Source organism: Pseudophryne corroboree, unplaced genomic scaffold (assembly GCF_028390025.1).
Source record: "Pseudophryne corroboree isolate aPseCor3 unplaced genomic scaffold, aPseCor3.hap2 scaffold_934, whole genome shotgun sequence".
Taxonomy (NCBI): Eukaryota; Metazoa; Chordata; class Amphibia; order Anura; family Myobatrachidae; genus Pseudophryne; species Pseudophryne corroboree.
In genome coordinates, this window is record NW_026970514.1 from 1 (window position 1) to 13,357 (window position 13,357).

A 13,357-nucleotide genomic window follows, 5' to 3' on the forward strand; every position below is an offset into this window, starting at 1 on the left:
AGGCCTGCCACAGATGGATTTGCATATGGTGATGTCATCCAAGCAGTGGGTCAAAGTTGGCTTCAACCCTCGTCTGCATATGAAAATAAAAAAGGGGTGTGCAGGGCATGGCGGCCTTTTGCGGTGCTTGGATGACCCCTAGTTCGCATTAAACACCTCCACCCTCCTTCGGTGTGGGGCTCATGTTGGCTATGCCCCAGCCCCTGAAGCATTCAAGCTGATTTCTTGCAGCAGCTGGGCACTGTAACAGCTCCAGAGCTGCTCTGTAAGGCAAGTAAAAGGGTGTGGGCCCTGCAGCACTACCTGTAGTTTGCATTGTGCGTTGGAAGGCACGAAGTAAGCAGACGGGAGAAGTCAGGATAGTGCGCAAGGGCATAGAAGGGAGCGGCTCAAGAAAAGAGAAGTGGAAACAGACAGCAAACTAGGCTGGAGAGAGACCTGAGACAAAGAGATCTGAATTATACGAGAGATGACCAAGGGAAACACAAATTATGCAGTCAAGTTTCCCACATTTGGGGAAATCGTAGGAGCAGCACACCCAGAGTGCAATGGGTGAGCCTTGCCCTGGGAGAAGCACCTTCCTGATCATAGTATCTCACCTGGCAGGTAAGTAGGAGTTGGGCTAGAGCTGGGGAGGGTCGCTGTTCGGGCACCCCCCTGCCAAGTGAAGGAGATCCAACTGAGGCAGCACAAGGAAACTCTCGAAAAAAGAACAAGGCTAGAGGAAGATCTGAGACAAAGAAATCTGACTTTTACCAGAGCTGACCAGAGGAAAGCACAAACACAGTCCCCCACTACCACAAATAATGCAGTCGAGTTTCCCACATTTGGGGAAATCACAGGGGTCAGCATACCCAGAATGCAATGAATGAACCTCACCCTGGGAGAACAATCTTCATGATAATGGTATCTCCTATGCAAAATAAGTATGATTTGTGATAGGGCTGGGGAGGGCCGCTGCTCAGGCACATCTCTGTCAAGTAAAGGAGATTCAACTGAGGCAGCACAAGGGAACTCTCATCTGGGGACAACAACTGCAGGGAGAACACATATTTTCAGATGAACATGGGAGGGCAGAAGGCTGCCTAATACTGAAGCACCCCCAAACAACAAACCAAATGCAACAACTAGTGCAAGCATTCCTGGGAGAAGGCATGCAGCAGATGGATTTGCATATGGTGATGCCATCCAAGCAGTGGGTCAAAGTTGGCTTCAACCCTCGTCTGCATCTGAAAAGAGAAAAGGGGCGTGCAGGGCATGGCGGCCTTTTGCGGCGCTTGGATGACCCCTAGTTCGCATTACACACCTCCACCCTCCTTCGGTGTGGGGCTCATGTTGGCTATGCCCCAGCCCCTGAAGCATTCAAGCTGATTTCTTGCAGCAGCTGGGCACTGTAACTGCTCCAGAGCTGTTCTGTAAGGCAAGTAAAAGGGTGTGGGCCCTGCAGCACTACCTGTAGTTTGCATTGTGCGTTGGAAGGCACGAAGTAAGCAGACGGGAGAAGTCAGGATAGTGCGCAAGGGCATAGAAGGGAGCGGCTCAAGAAAAGAGAAGTGGAAACAGACAGCAAACTAGGCTGGAGAGAGACCTGAGACAAAGAGATCTGAATTATACGAGAGATGACCAAGGGAAACACAAATTATGCAGTCAAGTTTCCCACATTTGGGGAAATCGTAGGAGCAGCACACCCAGAGTGCAATGGGTGAGCCTTGCCCTGGGAGAAGCACCTTCCTGATCATAGTATCTCACCTGGCAGGTAAGTAGGAGTTGGGCTTGAGCTGGGGAGGGTCGCTGCTCGGGCACCCCCCTGTCAAGTGAAGGAGATTCAACTGAGGCAGCACAAGGAAACTCTCAAAAAAAGAACAAGGCTAGAGGAAGATCTGAGACAAAGAAATCTGACTTTTACCAGAGCTGACCAGAGGAAAGCACAAACACAGTCCCCCACTACCACAAATAATGCAGTCGAGTTTCCCACATTTGGGGAAATCACAGGGGTCAGCATACCCAGAATGCAATGAATGAACCTCACCCTGGGAGAACAATCTTCATGACCATGGTATCTCCTATGCAAAATAAGTATGATTTGGGATAGGGCTGGGGAGGGCCGCTGCTCAGGCACATCTCTGTCAAGTAAAGGAGATTCAACTGAGGCAGCACAAGGGAACTCTCATCTGGGGACAACAACTGCAGGGAGAACACATATTTTCAGATAAACATGGGAGAGCAGAAGGCTGCCTAATACTGAAGCACCCCAAACAACAAACCAAATGCAACAACTAGTACAAGCATTCCTGGGGGAAGGTCTGCAGACGACGGATTTGCATACGGTGATGTCATCCAAGCAGTGGGCCAAAGTTGGCTGGAACCCTCATCTGCATATGAAAAGAGAAAAGGGGTATGCAGGGCATGGCGGCCTTTTGCGGCGCTTGGATGACCCTTAGTTCGCATTAAACACCTCCACCCTCCGTCGGTGTGGGGCTCATGTTGGCTATGCCCCAGCCCCTGAAGCATTCAAGCTGATTTCTTGCAGCAGCTGGGCACTGTAACAGCTCCAGAGCTGCTCTGAAAGGCAAGTAAAAGGGTGTGGGCCCTGCAGCACTACCTGTAGTTTGCATTGTGCGTTGGAAGGCACAAAGTAAGCAGACAGGAGGAGAAGTCAGGAGAGTCCACAAGGGTATAGAAGGGAGGGGCTCAAGAAAAAAGAAGTGGAAACAGACAGCAAACTAGGCTGGAGAGAGACCTGAGACAAAGAGATCTGAATTATATGAGAGCCGACCAGGGGAAACACAAATTATGCAGTCAAGTTTCCCACATTTGGGGAAATCGCAGGGGCAGCACACCCAGAGTGCAATGGGTGAGCCTTGCCCTGGGAGAAGCACCTACATGATCATAGTATCTCACCTGGCAGGTAAGTAGGAGTTGGGCTAGAGCTGGGGAGGGTCGCTGCTCGGGCACCCCCCTGTCAAGTGAAGGAGATCCAACTGAGGCAGCACAAGGGAACTCTCGAAAGAAGAACAAGGCTAGAGGAAGATCTGAGACAAAGAAATCTGACTTTTACCAGAGCTGACCAGAGGAAAGCACAAACACAGTCCCCCACTACCACAAATAATGCAGTTGAGTTTCCCACATTTGGGGAAATCACAGGGGTCAGCATACCCAGAATGCAATGAATGAACCTAACCCTGGGAGAACAATCTTCATGACCATGGTATCTCCTATGCAAAATAAGTATGATTTGGGATAGGGCTGGGGAGGGCCGCTGCTCAGGCACATCTCTGTCAAGTAAAGGAGATTCAACTGAGGCAGCACAAGGGAACTCTCATCTGGGGACAACAACTGCAGGGAGAACACATATTTTCAGATGAACATGGGAGGGCAGAAGGCTGCCTAATACTGAAGCACCCCCAAACAACAAACCAAATGCAACAACTAGTAAAAGCATTCCTGGGAGAAGGTCTGCAGAAGACGGATTTGCATACGGTGATGTCATCCAAGCAGTGGGCCAAAGTTGGCTGGAACCCTCATCTGCATATGAAAAGAGAAAAGGGTTATGCAGGGCATGGCGGCCTTTTGCGGTGCTTGGATGACCCCTAGTTCGCATTAAACACCTCCATTCTCCTTCGGTGTGGGGCTCATGTTGGCTATGCCCCAGCCCCTGAAGTATTCAAGCTGATTTCTTGCAGCAGCTGGGCACTGTAACAGCTCCAGAGCTGCTCTGTAAGGCAAGTAAAAGGGTGTGGGCCCTGCAGCACTACCTGTAGTTCGCATTGTGCGTTGGAAGGCACAAAGTAAGCAGACAGGAGAAGTCAGGAGAGTGCACAAGGGCATAGAAGGCAGGGGCTCAAGAAAAGAGAAGTGGAAACAGACAGCAAACTAGGCTGGAGAGAGACCTGAGACAAAGAGATCTGAATTATACGAGTAGCCAACTAGAGGAAACACAAATTATGCAGTCAAGTGTCCCACATTTGGGGAAATCGTAGGAGCAGCACACCCAGAGTGCAATGGGTGAGCCTTGCCCTGGGAGAAGCACCTTCCTGATCATAGTATCTCACCTGGCAGGTAAGTAGGAGTTGGGCTAGAGCTGGGGAGGGTCGCTGCTCGGGCACCCCCCTGTCAAGTGAAGGAGATCCAACTGAGGCAGCACAAGGAAACTCTCGAAAAAAGAACAAGGCTAGAGGAAGATCTGAGACAAAGAAATCTGTATTTTACCAGAGCTGACCAGAGGAAAGCACAAACACAGTCCCCCACTACCACAAATAATGCAGTCGAGTTTCCCAATTTGGGGAAATCACAGGGGTCAGCATACCCAGAATGCAATGAATGAACCTCACCCTGGGAGAACAATCTTCATGACCATGGTATCTCCTATGCAAAATAAGTATGATTTGGGATAGGGCTGGGGAGGGCCGCTGCTCAGGCACATCTCTGTCAAGTAAAGGAGATTCAACTGAGGCAGCACAAGGGAACTCTCATCTGGGGACAACAACTGCAGGGAGAACACATATTTTCAGATGAACATGGGAGGGCAGAAGGCTGCCTAATACTGAAGCACCCCCAAACAACAAACCAAATGTAACAACTAGTGCAAGCATTCCTGGGAGAAGGTCTGCAGAAGACGGATTTGCATACGGTGATGTCATCCAAGCAGTGGGCCAAAGTTGGCTGGAACCCTCATCTGCATATGAAAAGAGAAAAGGGTTATGCAGGGCATGGCGGCCTTTTGCGGTGCTTGGATGACCCCTAGTTCGCATTAAATACCTCCACCCTCCTTCGGTGTGGGGCTCATGTTGGCTATGCCCCAGCCCCTGAAGCATTCAAGCTGATTTCTTGCAGCAGCTGGGCACTGTAACAGCTCCAGAGCTGCTCTGTACGGCAAGTAAAAGGGTGTGGGCCCTGCAGCACTACCTGTAGTTCGCATTGTGCGTTGGAAGGCACAAAGTAAGCAGACGGGAGAAGTCAGGATAGTGCGCAAGGGCATAGAAGGGAGCGGCTCAAGAAAACAGAAGTGGAAACAGACAGCAAACTAGGCTGGAGAGAGACCTGAGACAAAGAGATCTGAATTATACGAGCGCCGACCAGGGGAAACACAAATTATGCAGTCAAGTTTCCCACATTTGGGGAAATCGCAGGAGCAGCACACCCAGAGTGCAATGGGTGAGCCTTGCCCTGGGAGAAGCACCTTCATGATCATAGTATCTCACCTGGCAGGTATGTAGGAGTTGGGCTAGAGCTGGGGAGGGTCGCTGCTCGGGTACCACCCTGTCAAGTGAAGGAGATCAAACTGAGGCAGCACAATGGAACTCTCGAAAGAAGAACAAGGCTAGAGTAAGATCTGAGACAAAGAAATCTGACTTTTACCAGAGCTGACCAGAGGAAAACACAAAAACAGTCCCCCACTACCACAAATAATGCAGTTGAGTTTCCCACATTTGGGGAAATCACAGGGGTCAGCATACCCAGAATGCAATGAATGAACCTCACCCTGGGAGAACAATCTTTATGACCATGGTATCTCCTATGCAAAATAAGTATGATTTGGGATAGGGCTGGGGAGGGCCGCTGCTCAGGCACATCTCTGTCAAGTAAAGGAGATTCAACTGAGGCAGCACAAGGGAACTCTCATCTGGGGACAACAACTGCAGGGAGAACACATATTTTCAGATGAACATGGGAGGGCAGAAGGCTGCCTAATACTGAAGCATGCCCAAACAACAAACCAAATGCAACAACTAGTACAAGCATTCCTGGGGGAAGGTCTGCAGAAGACGGATTTGCATACGGTGATGTCATCCAAGCAGTGGGCCAAAGTTGGCTGGAACCCTCATCTGCATATGAAAAGAGAAAAGGGGTATGCAGGGCATGGCGGCCTTTTGCGGCGCTTGGATGACCCTTAGTTCGCATTAAACACCCCCACCCTCCTTCGGTGTGGGGCTCATGTTGGCCATGCCCCAGCCCCTGAAGCATTCAAGCTGATTTCTTGCAGCAGCTTGGCACTGTAACAGCTCCAGAGCTGCTCTGTACGGCAAGTAAAAGGGTGTGGGCCCTGCAGCACTACCTGTAGTTTGCATTGTGCATTGGAAGGCACAAAGTAAGCAGACGGGAGAAGTAAGGATAGTGCGCAAGGCCATAGAATGGAGCGGCTTAAGAAAAGAGAAGTGGAAACAGACAGCAAACTAGGCTGGAGAGAGACCTGAGACAAAGAGATCTGAATTATACGAGAGCCGACCAGGGGAAACACAAATTATGCAGTCAAGTTTCCCACATTTGGGGAAATCGCAGGAGCAGCACACCCAGAGTGCAATGGGTGAGCCTTGCCCTGGGAGAAGCACCTACGTGATCATAGTATCTCACCTGGCAGGTAAGTAGGAGTTGGGCTAGAGCTGGGGAGGGTCGCTGCTCGGGTACCCCCCCTGTCAAGTGAAGGAGATCCAACTGAGGCAGCACAAGGGAATTCTCGAAAGAAGAACAAGGCTAGAGGAAGATCTGAGACAAAGAAATCTGACTTTTACCAGAGCTGACCAGAGGAAAACACAAACACAGTCCCCCACTACCACAATTAATGCTGTCGAGTTTCCCACATTTGGGGAAATCACAGGGGTCAGCATACCCAGAATGCAATGAATGAACCTCACACTGGGAGAATAATCTTCATGACCATGGTCTCTCCTATGCAAAATAAGTATGATTTGGGATAGGGCTGGGGAGGGCCGCTGCTCAGGCACATCTCTGTCAAGTAAAGGAGATTCAACTGAGGCAGCATAAGGGAACTCTCATCTGGGGACAACAACTGCAGGGAGAACACATATTTTCAGATGAACATGGGAGGGCAGAAGGCTGCCTAATACTGAAGCACCCCCAAACAACAAACCAAATGCAACAACTAGTGCAAGCATTCCTGGGGGAAGGCCTGCCACAGATGGATTTGCATATGGTGATGTCATCCAAGCAGTGGGTCAAAGTTGGCTTCAACCCTCGTCTGCATATGAAAATAAAAAAGGGGTGTGCAGGGCATGGCGGCCTTTTGCGGTGCTTGGATGACCCCTAGTTCGCATTAAACACCTCCACCCTCCTTCGGTGTGGGGCTCATGTTGGCTATGCCCCAGCCACTGAAGCATTCAAGCTGATTTCTTGCAGCAGCTGGGCACTGTAACAGCTCCAGAGCTGCTCTGTAAGGCAAGTAAAAGGGTGTGGGCCCTGCAGCACTACCTGTAGTTTGCATTGTGCGTTGGAAGGCACGAAGTAAGCAGACGGGAGAAGTCAGGATAGTGCGCAAGGGCATAGAAGGGAGCGGCTCAAGAAAAGAGAAGTGGAAACAGACAGCAAACTAGGCTGGAGAGAGACCTGAGACAAAGAGATCTGAATTATACGAGAGATGACCAAGGGAAACACAAATTATGCAGTCAAGTTTCCCACATTTGGGGAAATCGTAGGAGCAGCACACCCAGAGTGCAATGGGTGAGCCTTGCCCTGGGAGAAGCACCTTCCTGATCATAGTATCTCACCTGGCAGGTAAGTAGGAGTTGGGCTAGAGCTGGGGAGGGTCGCTGTTCGGGCACCCCCCTGCCAAGTGAAGGAGATCCAACTGAGGCAGCACAAGGAAACTCTCGAAAAAAGAACAAGGCTAGAGGAAGATCTGAGACAAAGAAATCTGACTTTTACCAGAGCTGACCAGAGGAAAGCACAAACACAGTCCCCCACTACCACAAATAATGCAGTCGAGTTTCCCACATTTGGGGAAATCACAGGGGTCAGCATACCCAGAATGCAATGAATGAACCTCACCCTGGGAGAACAATCTTCATGATAATGGTATCTCCTATGCAAAATAAGTATGATTTGTGATAGGGCTGGGGAGGGCCGCTGCTCAGGCACATCTCTGTCAAGTAAAGGAGATTCAACTGAGGCAGCACAAGGGAACTCTCATCTGGGGACAACAACTGCAGGGAGAACACATATTTTCAGATGAACATGGGAGGGCAGAAGGCTGCCTAATACTGAAGCATCCCCAAACAACAAACCAAATGCAACAACTAGTGCAAGCATTCCTGGGAGAAGGCATGCAGCAGATGGATTTGCATATGGTGATGCCATCCAAGCAGTGGGTCAAAGTTGGCTTCAACCCTCGTCTGCATATGAAAAGAGAAAAGGGGCGTGCAGGGCATGGCGGCCTTTTGCGGCGCTAGGATGACCCCTAGTTCGCATTACACACCTCCACCCTCCTTCGGTGTGGGGCTCATGTTGGCTATGCCCCAGCCCCTGAAGCATTCAAGCTGATTTCTTGCAGCAGCTGGGCACTGTAACTGCTCCAGAGCTGCTCTGTAAGGCAAGTAAAAGGGTGTGGGCCCTGCAGCACTACCTGTAGTTTGCATTGTGCGTTGGAAGGCACGAAGTAAGCAGACGGGAGAAGTCAGGATAGTGCGCAAGGGCATAGAAGGGAGCGGCTCAAGAAAAGAGAAGTGGAAACAGACAGCAAACTAGGCTGGAGAGAGACCTGAGACAAAGAGATCTGAATTATACGAGAGATGACCAAGGGAAACACAAATTATGCAGTCAAGTTTCCCACATTTGGGGAAATCGTAGGAGCAGCACACCCAGAGTGCAATGGGTGAGCCTTGCCCTGGGAGAAGCACCTTCCTGATCATAGTATCTCACCTGGCAGGTAAGTAGGAGTTGGGCTTGAGCTGGGGAGGGTCGCTGCTCGGGCACCCCCCTGTCAAGTGAAGGAGATTCAACTGAGGCAGCACAAGGAAACTCTCAAAAAAAGAACAAGGCAAGAGGAAGATCTGAGACAAAGAAATCTGACTTTTACCAGAGCTGACCAGAGGAAAGCACAAACACAGTCCCCCACTACCACAAATAATGCAGTCGAGTTTCCCACATTTGGGGAAATCACAGGGGTCAGCATACCCAGAATGCAATGAATGAACCTCACCCTGGGAGAACAATCTTCATGACCATGGTATCTCCTATGCAAAATAAGTATGATTTGGGATAGGGCTGGGGAGGGCCGCTGCTCAGGCACATCTCTGTCAAGTAAAGGAGATTCAACTGAGGCAGCACAAGGGAACTCTCATCTGGGGACAACAACTGCAGGGAGAACACATATTTTCAGATAAACATGGGAGAGCAGAAGGCTGCCTAATACTGAAGCACCCCAAACAACAAACCAAATGCAACAACTAGTACAAGCATTCCTGGGGGAAGGTCTGCAGAAGACGGATTTGCATACGGTGATGTCATCCAAGCAGTGGGCCAAAGTTGGCTGGAACCCTCATCTGCATATGAAAAGAGAAAAGGGGTATGCAGGGCATGGCGGCCTTTTGCGGTGCTTGGATGACCCTTAGTTCGCATTAAACACCTCCACCCTCCGTCGGTGTGGGGCTCATGTTGGCTATGCCCCAGCCCCTGAAGCATTCAAGCTGATTTCTTGCAGCAGCTGGGCACTGTAACAGCTCCAGAGCTGCTCTGAAAGGCAAGTAAAAGGGTGTGGGCCCTGCAGCACTACCTGTAGTTTGCATTGTGCGTTGGAAGGCACAAAGTAAGCAGACAGGAGGAGAAGTCAGGAGAGTCCACAAGGGTATAGAAGGGAGGGGCTCAAGAAAAAAGAAGTGGAAACAGACAGCAAACTAGGCTGGAGAGAGACCTGAGACAAAGAGATCTGAATTATATGAGAGCCGACCAGGGGAAACACAAATTATGCAGTCAAGTTTCCCACATTTGGGGAAATCGCAGGGGCAGCACACCCAGAGTGCAATGGGTGAGCCTTGCCCTGGGAGAAGCACCTACATGATCATAGTATCTCACCTGGCAGGTAAGTAGGAGTTGGGCTAGAGCTGGGGAGGGTCGCTGCTCGGGCACCCCCCTGTCAAGTGAAGGAGATCCAACTGAGGCAGCACAAGGGAACTCTCGAAAGAAGAACAAGGCTAGAGGAAGATCTGAGACAAAGAAATCTGACTTTTACCAGAGCTGACCAGAGGAAAGCACAAACACAGTCCCCCACTACCACAAATAATGCAGTTGAGTTTCCCACATTTGGGGAAATCACAGGGGTCAGCATACCCAGAATGCAATGAATGAACCTAACCCTGGGAGAACAATCTTCATGACCATGGTATCTCCTATGCAAAATAAGTATGATTTGGGATAGGGCTGGGGAGGGCCGCTGCTCAGGCACATCTCTGTCAAGTAAAGGAGATTCAACTGAGGCAGCACAAGGGAACTCTCATCTGGGGACAACAACTGCAGGGAGAACACATATTTTCAGATGAACATGGGAGGGCAGAAGGCTGCCTAATACTGAAGCACCCCCAAACAACAAACCAAATGCAACAACTAGTAAAAGCATTCCTGGGAGAAGGTCTGCAGAAGACGGATTTGCATACGGTGATGTCATCCAAGCAGTGGGCCAAAGTTGGCTGGAACCCTCATCTGCATATGAAAAGAGAAAAGGGTTATGCAGGGCATGGCGGCCTTTTGCGGTGCTTGGATGACCCCTAGTTCGCATTAAACACCTCCATTCTCCTTCGGTGTGGGGCTCATGTTGGCTATGCCCCAGCCCCTGAAGTATTCAAGCTGATTTCTTGCAGCAGCTGGGCACTGTAACAGCTCCAGAGCTGCTCTGTAAGGCAAGTAAAAGGGTGTGGGCCCTGCAGCACTACCTGTAGTTCGCATTGTGCGTTGGAAGGCACAAAGTAAGCAGACAGGAGAAGTCAGGAGAGTGCACAAGGGCATAGAAGGCAGGGGCTCAAGAAAAGAGAAGTGGAAACAGACAGCAAACTAGGCTGGAGAGAGACCTGAGACAAAGAGATCTGAATTATACGAGTAGCCAACTAGAGGAAACACAAATTGTGCAGTCAAGTGTCCCACATTTGGGGAAATCGTAGGAGCAGCACACCCAGAGTGCAATGGGTGAGCCTTGCCCTGGGAGAAGCACCTTCCTGATCATAGTATCTCACCTGGCAGGTAAGTAGGAGTTGGGCTAGAGCTGGGGAGGGTCGCTGCTCGGGCACCCCCCTGTCAAGTGAAGGAGATCCAACTGAGGCAGCACAAGGAAACTCTCGAAAAAAGAACAAGGCTAGAGGAAGATCTGAGACAAAGAAATCTGTATTTTACCAGAGCTGACCAGAGGAAAGCACAAACACAGTCCCCCACTACCACAAATAATGCAGTCGAGTTTCCCAATTTGGGGAAATCACAGGGGTCAGCATACCCAGAATGCAATGAATGAACCTCACCCTGGGAGAACAATCTTCATGACCATGGTATCTCCTATGCAAAATAAGTATGATTTGGGATAGGGCTGGGGAGGGCCGCTGCTCAGGCACATCTCTGTCAAGTAAAGGAGATTCAACTGAGGCAGCACAAGGGAACTCTCATCTGGGGACAACAACTGCAGGGAGAACACATATTTTCAGATGAACATGGGAGGGCAGAAGGCTGCCTAATACTGAAGCACCCCCAAACAACAAACCAAATGTAACAACTAGTGCAAGCATTCCTGGGAGAAGGTCTGCAGAAGACGGATTTGCATACGGTGATGTCATCCAAGCAGTGGGCCAAAGTTGGCTGGAACCCTCATCTGCATATGAAAAGAGAAAAGGGTTATGCAGGGCATGGCGGCCTTTTGCGGTGCTTGGATGACCCCTAGTTCGCATTAAATACCTCCACCCTCCTTCGGTGTGGGGCTCATGTTGGCTATGCCCCAGCCCCTGAAGCATTCAAGCTGATTTCTTGCAGCAGCTGGGCACTGTAACAGCTCCAGAGCTGCTCTGTACGGCAAGTAAAAGGGTGTGGGCCCTGCAGCACTACCTGTAGTTCGCATTGTGCGTTGGAAGGCACAAAGTAAGCAGACGGGAGAAGTCAGGATAGTGCGCAAGGGCATAGAAGGGAGCGGCTCAAGAAAACAGAAGTGGAAACAGACAGCAAACTAGGCTGGAGAGAGACCTGAGACAAAGAGATCTGAATTATACGAGCGCCGACCAGGGGAAACACAAATTATGCAGTCAAGTTTCCCACATTTGGGGAAATCGCAGGAGCAGCACACCCAGAGTGCAATGGGTGAGCCTTGCCCTGGGAGAAGCACCTTCATGATCATAGTATCTCACCTGGCAGGTATGTAGGAGTTGGGCTAGAGCTGGGGAGGGTCGCTGCTCGGGTACCACCCTGTCAAGTGAAGGAGATCAAACTGAGGCAGCACAATGGAACTCTCGAAAGAAGAACAAGGCTAGAGTAAGATCTGAGACAAAGAAATCTGACTTTTACCAGAGCTGACCAGAGGAAAACACAAAAACAGTCCCCCACTACCACAAATAATGCAGTTGAGTTTCCCACATTTGGGGAAATCACAGGGGTCAGCATACCCAGAATGCAATGAATGAACCTCACCCTGGGAGAACAATCTTTATGACCATGGTATCTCCTATGCAAAATAAGTATGATTTGGGATAGGGCTGGGGAGGGCCGCTGCTCAGGCACATCTCTGTCAAGTAAAGGAGATTCAACTGAGGCAGCACAAGGGAACTCTCATCTGGGGACAACAACTGCAGGGAGAACACATATTTTCAGATGAACATGGGAGGGCAGAAGGCTGCCTAATACTGAAGCACGCCCAAACAACAAACCAAATGCAACAACTAGTACAAGCATTCCTGGGGGAAGGTCTGCAGAAGACGGATTTGCATACGGTGATGTCATCCAAGCAGTGGGCCAAAGTTGGCTGGAACCCTCATCTGCATATGAAAAGAGAAAAGGGGTATGCAGGGCATGGCGGCCTTTTGCGGCGCTTGGATGACCCTTAGTTCGCATTAAACACCCCCACCCTCCTTCGGTGTGGGGCTCATGTTGGCCATGCCCCAGCCCCTGAAGCATTCAAGCTGATTTCTTGCAGCAGCTTGGCACTGTAACAGCTCCAGAGCTGCTCTGTACGGCAAGTAAAAGGGTGTGGGCCCTGCAGCACTACCTGTAGTTTGCATTGTGCATTGGAAGGCACAAAGTAAGCAGACGGGAGAAGTAAGGATAGTGCGCAAGGCCATAGAATGGAGCGGCTTAAGAAAAGAGAAGTGGAAACAGACAGCAAACTAGGCTGGAGAGAGACCTGAGACAAAGAGATCTGAATTATACGAGAGCCGACCAGGGGAAACACAAATTATGCAGTCAAGTTTCCCACATTTGGGGAAATCGCAGGAGCAGCACACCCAGAGTGCAATGGGTGAGCCTTGCCCTGGGAGAAGCACCTACGTGATCATAGTATCTCACCTGGCAGGTAAGTAGGAGTTGGGCTAGAGCTGGGGAGGGTCGCTGCTCGGGTACCCCCCCTGTCAAGTGAAGGAGATCCAACTGAGGCAGCACAAGGGAATTC

General features: G+C 50.3%; 19 non-coding genes and 4 pseudogenes across 19 annotated transcripts; all 23 read right to left on the reverse strand.

Moving 5' to 3' along the window:
* Positions 1-451: 451 nt before the first annotated feature.
* On the reverse strand, positions 452-614 carry LOC135047449 (U1 spliceosomal RNA). The gene has a single exon (XR_010239490.1). It is a non-coding gene; the product is annotated as a U1 spliceosomal RNA (small nuclear RNA).
* Positions 615-766: 152 nt separating this feature from the next.
* Positions 767-930, reverse strand: LOC135047492 (U1 spliceosomal RNA). The gene has a single exon (XR_010239526.1). It is a non-coding gene; the product is annotated as a U1 spliceosomal RNA (small nuclear RNA).
* Positions 931-1,601: 671 nt separating this feature from the next.
* On the reverse strand, positions 1,602-1,764 carry LOC135047450 (U1 spliceosomal RNA). The gene has a single exon (XR_010239491.1). It is a non-coding gene; the product is annotated as a U1 spliceosomal RNA (small nuclear RNA).
* Positions 1,765-1,916: 152 nt separating this feature from the next.
* LOC135047496 (U1 spliceosomal RNA) lies at positions 1,917-2,080 on the reverse strand. Its single transcript, XR_010239530.1, has one exon. It is a non-coding gene; the product is annotated as a U1 spliceosomal RNA (small nuclear RNA).
* Positions 2,081-2,774: 694 nt separating this feature from the next.
* LOC135047461 (U1 spliceosomal RNA) lies at positions 2,775-2,916 on the reverse strand (annotated as a pseudogene).
* Positions 2,917-3,068: 152 nt separating this feature from the next.
* Positions 3,069-3,232, reverse strand: LOC135047475 (U1 spliceosomal RNA). Its single transcript, XR_010239510.1, has one exon. It is a non-coding gene; the product is annotated as a U1 spliceosomal RNA (small nuclear RNA).
* Positions 3,233-3,915: 683 nt separating this feature from the next.
* Positions 3,916-4,067, reverse strand: LOC135047535 (U1 spliceosomal RNA; annotated as a pseudogene).
* A 152-nt stretch (positions 4,068-4,219) lies between these two features.
* On the reverse strand, positions 4,220-4,382 carry LOC135047452 (U1 spliceosomal RNA). Its single transcript, XR_010239493.1, has one exon. It is a non-coding gene; the product is annotated as a U1 spliceosomal RNA (small nuclear RNA).
* A 671-nt stretch (positions 4,383-5,053) lies between these two features.
* On the reverse strand, positions 5,054-5,216 carry LOC135047527 (U1 spliceosomal RNA). Its single transcript, XR_010239559.1, has one exon. It is a non-coding gene; the product is annotated as a U1 spliceosomal RNA (small nuclear RNA).
* A 152-nt stretch (positions 5,217-5,368) lies between these two features.
* On the reverse strand, positions 5,369-5,532 carry LOC135047505 (U1 spliceosomal RNA). The gene has a single exon (XR_010239539.1). It is a non-coding gene; the product is annotated as a U1 spliceosomal RNA (small nuclear RNA).
* Positions 5,533-6,203: 671 nt separating this feature from the next.
* Positions 6,204-6,366, reverse strand: LOC135047455 (U1 spliceosomal RNA). Its single transcript, XR_010239497.1, has one exon. It is a non-coding gene; the product is annotated as a U1 spliceosomal RNA (small nuclear RNA).
* Positions 6,367-6,519: 153 nt separating this feature from the next.
* On the reverse strand, positions 6,520-6,683 carry LOC135047518 (U1 spliceosomal RNA). The gene has a single exon (XR_010239551.1). It is a non-coding gene; the product is annotated as a U1 spliceosomal RNA (small nuclear RNA).
* A 671-nt stretch (positions 6,684-7,354) lies between these two features.
* LOC135047451 (U1 spliceosomal RNA) lies at positions 7,355-7,517 on the reverse strand. Its single transcript, XR_010239492.1, has one exon. It is a non-coding gene; the product is annotated as a U1 spliceosomal RNA (small nuclear RNA).
* A 152-nt stretch (positions 7,518-7,669) lies between these two features.
* Positions 7,670-7,833, reverse strand: LOC135047493 (U1 spliceosomal RNA). The gene has a single exon (XR_010239527.1). It is a non-coding gene; the product is annotated as a U1 spliceosomal RNA (small nuclear RNA).
* A 671-nt stretch (positions 7,834-8,504) lies between these two features.
* LOC135047453 (U1 spliceosomal RNA) lies at positions 8,505-8,667 on the reverse strand. The gene has a single exon (XR_010239495.1). It is a non-coding gene; the product is annotated as a U1 spliceosomal RNA (small nuclear RNA).
* A 152-nt stretch (positions 8,668-8,819) lies between these two features.
* On the reverse strand, positions 8,820-8,983 carry LOC135047508 (U1 spliceosomal RNA). The gene has a single exon (XR_010239541.1). It is a non-coding gene; the product is annotated as a U1 spliceosomal RNA (small nuclear RNA).
* Positions 8,984-9,677: 694 nt separating this feature from the next.
* On the reverse strand, positions 9,678-9,819 carry LOC135047462 (U1 spliceosomal RNA; annotated as a pseudogene).
* Positions 9,820-9,971: 152 nt separating this feature from the next.
* LOC135047486 (U1 spliceosomal RNA) lies at positions 9,972-10,135 on the reverse strand. The gene has a single exon (XR_010239521.1). It is a non-coding gene; the product is annotated as a U1 spliceosomal RNA (small nuclear RNA).
* Positions 10,136-10,818: 683 nt separating this feature from the next.
* Positions 10,819-10,970, reverse strand: LOC135047466 (U1 spliceosomal RNA; annotated as a pseudogene).
* Positions 10,971-11,122: 152 nt separating this feature from the next.
* On the reverse strand, positions 11,123-11,285 carry LOC135047463 (U1 spliceosomal RNA). The gene has a single exon (XR_010239503.1). It is a non-coding gene; the product is annotated as a U1 spliceosomal RNA (small nuclear RNA).
* A 671-nt stretch (positions 11,286-11,956) lies between these two features.
* Positions 11,957-12,119, reverse strand: LOC135047528 (U1 spliceosomal RNA). The gene has a single exon (XR_010239560.1). It is a non-coding gene; the product is annotated as a U1 spliceosomal RNA (small nuclear RNA).
* A 152-nt stretch (positions 12,120-12,271) lies between these two features.
* Positions 12,272-12,435, reverse strand: LOC135047507 (U1 spliceosomal RNA). Its single transcript, XR_010239540.1, has one exon. It is a non-coding gene; the product is annotated as a U1 spliceosomal RNA (small nuclear RNA).
* A 671-nt stretch (positions 12,436-13,106) lies between these two features.
* Positions 13,107-13,269, reverse strand: LOC135047456 (U1 spliceosomal RNA). Its single transcript, XR_010239498.1, has one exon. It is a non-coding gene; the product is annotated as a U1 spliceosomal RNA (small nuclear RNA).
* Positions 13,270-13,357: the final 88 nt, after the last annotated feature.